Genomic DNA, 4,390 nt, shown 5'->3' with positions numbered 1-4,390 from the left:
GAAGAGGAAGAAGAAGAGGCGCACGCTTGTTGGGTGGAGGATGCCAATGCTGAAGCTCCCGATTGCTGATGCTGCGGTGGGGAATCGATTCCTTCAGGAGATTCGATCATTCTCTTAGCCGAAGTCGGGGCATGAGGGGTCTGAGTACGGTTATGATCATGACGACGATCATTTCCTTGGTGACTCGCATGCCGAGAGAAGTTTCTTCTCCCGCCCCTTTGTGTCCCTTCTGCTGGTAGGCTATGACTAAATTGCTGATGAGCCGTCGTCGGATGTGCATCTCGACCTCCAGCAAAGGGGGTAGTGGGAGCATGGCTACAATAAGAAGAAGAAGGACCGTGACTCCATGAGGGGCCTGATGTATGAAAGGAGGGAGATGAAGAAGAAGAAGAAGAAAACATACTCTGGTTTCCACTGTTAGAGGACATTGCTGTCCCTCCTCCTTCGCCTCGTTTCGAATTCCCGGAGAAGAACCCTGATGGGTGTTGAAGAGAAGACGACGAAGCAGAAGAGGCCATTTGGGTGATATGTCTTGCTGAAGATGAAACACTCGCCGTCCCGGGAGTTAAAGGTTTCCATGGGTCGATCTCTTCAAGATCTTTCTTCTGAGAATTCCTTCCTTTACATGCTGAATCGACATCGGTTGAAGAACTTCCCGAATGGAAAAGCGACGAAGGAGATCTCTCTCCTACACCTTCATGGCGACCACCATGTGTGGGGCTTAACGATTTGGTACTCTCTTCTTGTCCTCCTTTTCCTCCTCCACCCTTCTTCTCCCCCGTGTGGTCTTCTTCCTCTAGAAGAGAGGCGATAGATTTCTTCTTCGGAATCTTCACCCCCGCAGCAAACATATGACTCTTCTGCTGTGTAGAAGGAGAGGTCGATGTAGGTGGGACAGGAGATGAAGAAGAAGAGGTGCTAGAAAGACCTGTGGTAACTGAAGAGGAAGAACATAGTAAAGAAGACACACGACTTCGACCTTTTCGATGAGGGGACGATGAAGATGAAGAATCGATATGACGTTCTTTAGAGGAACTTCCGGTAGTATTCGAGACCTTTGTAGATCCCGTTCTATCCGTCTCATCTGGCTGGTCTGTCGCATGACTATGAGCATGCCGAGGAGTCGAGTGTTTCTGATGAAGGTGCTTTTTCTTTTTCTTCTTCTTTCCTTCTCTTCCCCCCTTATGACTCCTCCCCCCCTCATCACCTTCATGACTAACCACAGGAGCATCGACATGTCCCGATGCTATAGCATCGGAATGATCTTCTCCCTTCGTCTCTCCTCCTTCTGCTACAGAGGAAACTGCGTTGCTGTTGGACTCCTTGCGACCATTACGAAGAAGAAGTGTGTGAGAAGAAAGAGAAGAGGGAACCTGCTGAGAGAACGGCTGATGTGTCGTTAACGATGAATGAGAAGAAGGAAGCGAAGAAGGTGAAGGTTGGGAAGTAGAAGAGTTATTTGACTCAAAGAGGAGCTGCTCCTGCCCCTGTTGATGTGATGAAGGATACGAAGAAGATATAGAGCAAGTCATAGAAGCTTCCATACCTAGAGAAGATGCTTGATCTCCTCTCTCTTGCTCTCTCCCTTCATTCTCTCCTCTTGCCGTCGTCCCCCCCCCCTTCAAACTCGACATATGTGACTGATCCAATGGGCGAGATGAAGAAGAAGAGAAATCCTCTTCCCCATGCGTAAGATTACGACTGCTTTCAGTAGACACCTGTCCTCTATCATCTTCGTTCTGGCCTTGTTGAAGAAGAGAAGTCTCTGCATGACGATTTTCCTTATCATTCTTGTTCTTCTTCGTGATCATCGCATCGCTCATGCTTTCAAGATCATCATCCTCTCCTTCAACATGACTTCCATTATGCTTCTCTCTTCTCTTACTCTTTTTCTTCATCTTCTTCTTCGACCTTCGTGTTTCGTCTCCCTGTACGTTGCTTGTCCTCTCCTCTTCTTCTTCTCCCCCTTTAGCACTCTGGAGAGATTCGACAGTCGTCACACTATTCCCGATAGAAGAGTCGGCAGGCTCACTAGAAACAGCCACTTCACCTTCCGAGCCCTCATCATTCATTCTTCTCTTTCTTCTTCGTCTCTCCTCTTCTTCTTCTTCCTTCACGTGAGATGAAGAAGAGAATGAAGAAGACAAGGAAGTCTCAAACGCAGCTGTTTGAAGAGGAAGAGAAGAAGACGAAGGAGTTGCGAGACTTCTTCTCCTTCCCCCTTCTCCTTCTCTACTCTCACCACCATCATGAAGAGCCTCTTCATACATCATCTTCCCACCCTTCTCATCATCTTGAATGAGTAGATCACTCTTTCTCTCAAGATCTTCGTTTCTTCTTTTTCCTCTTCTTATCATCAGCTCTTCCTCCTTATCCCTACTGTCATTTCTCTCTCTTGAATCTCGTCCGATTCCTTCTCTTCTCTTTCTCTCTGGAACATGATCTTCTCCATCCGGTGGTGACTGGCGAATGATGAAGCTACTGCTCCTCCCGAGAGTTTTATACCAAGAAGAGAGGGAAGGAGAAGATTTCTGACTGAAGTGTTCTTCTATCGAATCTTTCTGAAGAGGAAACGCCTCTCTCCATTCTCTCATCTGTTTGATCAGTTGCTCTTGTCGAACACGTAGAAAGACAGGTAGATGCTGAGGTAACACCCCTCCCTGCCATCCGCTAGATACTAGACACGGAGCGTGTCTACTACTCTCAGTTGGGGAAGAATCTTTTCCATGACTTGGGAGTTCTTCATGACCGAAGTGATGATTTCTAAGAGAATACATACTTGACGTCGTAGAAGAACAAGGAGAAGAAGAAGAAGAGGAACGGACTCCCCGAGGCATATGAAAATTTCTTCTTCTTTCATCGTCGGGAATCGAATCACTATCTAGACCTCCACTGGCTTTGCCTTCACTCCACCCTCCGCCTATTCGCATCCCTGCTTGAAGGCGAAGAGCTTGATGAGCACTTAGAGCTGAGCTGTATGTACACCACAACCTTTGAAGGGCATGCAACCGAGACTGACGATCCGCACTTGATATGAAGGGTGCGGTTCCATCTTTTGATGAGTCAGCATGTTGAAGAGATCGAATAGCTTCTCTTAAGCTCTTTATCACACGACCAGCTGCAAAAGACGAAGAGGAGAGAAAGGATGGATCAGAAGGAGATACAACACCTCCAGACGATTGATAAACCTTCTCACCTAAAGATTTCACGACCGCTTGGAAGGCTGCTTTCCGCTCTTCTGCCTCTTCTTCATCTCGAGTTTCACGAGGTGTACCTACACCATCGACCTTCCTACCAACTCCTGCAGTGAGAAAGGGGGGAGAACAAGAAGAAGACTCAGTGTATTGACTACTCCCCTCTACCCTACATGAAGGAATCATGCTACAAGAATGGGTCTTCAAAGCTTTTCTAATCCCCCCCTCTTCTCCAGAGCCCCTATCATGCGTACCCTTATCTCCATCGGAGAAGCTCCCTTTCTGCTGTAAAGAGATGAGCAGAGAAGAAGAAGCATAGGAAAGATGAGCTGCGTTGAGAGAACGAGAAGAAGGAGGTGTATTATAACCCGATGAGGAATGAAAGAAAGGCAGGTCTGGGAGAGGGACTTCTGTGTGATAGATATCTTCTGGGATAAGATCACACCATTCCGACGTGCTGATATTTGAGTTGACCGATCCCCGTCTTGAGCTCTTTCGACTTCCTTCCTCTCCTACTCGGCTCATGACGCTACTCGTCCGTTCACCTTCATCGATTGTACTCCGCTGAGATTTTGTATCGAGACCTTCCCCTCCTTCCATTCCCGAAGATGAAGAGAACAAGACAGATGACGAAGAAGATGAAGATGATGATATACAAACCTCACCCTTTGTTATACTGATAGATCTATCAAGAGAATCCGAAGACTCCTCTCCCTTTTTTACTCCTTCTTCCCCAGGTAGAGACAAAGAGAATGCCTTCCTCAAGTCAGATGAACATTTCCCTTCGTTGAGATCCATCTTCATTCCAGGAGGTGTAACGACACCTCCTCCTCCTTCTCCTTTGACTGGGTTGGAGAGGGGCGCAGAAGAAGTTGGAGATAAGAAAGTGGAAGAGACACCTGGGGGAGAGAAGGGGGACGCTGGATCGACAGTCGGCTGAAGAGGCCTTTGATCCATGGTACACACACTGCCGTAGTTAAGCGAATGATGATGGTGATCTTTCGCTCTCTCTTCAGGCCTCGTGGCATTGCTACTACTCTTACAAGCTAGACCTCCCTCACTAGCAGAAGACATTGAAGAAGAAGAAGGATCGTGACCGTTATAATCCTCTCCTTCCCTCTGAACAAGGGGAAGACCGCTCTGATCATTCCCTATCATCGAGACGCCACCCCGTTCTCCTCCTCCTCCTCCTCTTC

General features: G+C 47.7%; 1 protein-coding gene across 1 annotated transcript in view; it reads right to left on the bottom strand.

Moving 5' to 3' along the window:
- Nucleotides 1–17: 17 nt before the first annotated feature.
- Nucleotides 18–4,390, bottom strand: part of CSUI_001164 (uncharacterized protein) — an 8,430-nt gene continuing 4,057 nt past the window's right edge. The window contains exon 1 of the mRNA XM_068061370.1: nucleotides 18–4,390. This exon is cut by the window's right edge and continues 4,057 nt beyond it. The gene's annotated coding sequence lies outside the window, so the exon portion shown is untranslated.

Source organism: Cystoisospora suis (assembly GCF_002600585.1).
Source record: "Cystoisospora suis strain Wien I chromosome Unknown contig_465, whole genome shotgun sequence".
Classification (NCBI taxonomy): domain Eukaryota; phylum Apicomplexa; class Conoidasida; order Eucoccidiorida; family Sarcocystidae; genus Cystoisospora; species Cystoisospora suis.
The sequence above is the reverse complement of the archived record's forward strand: the minus strand, read 5'-3'. Positions and strand labels throughout refer to the sequence as shown.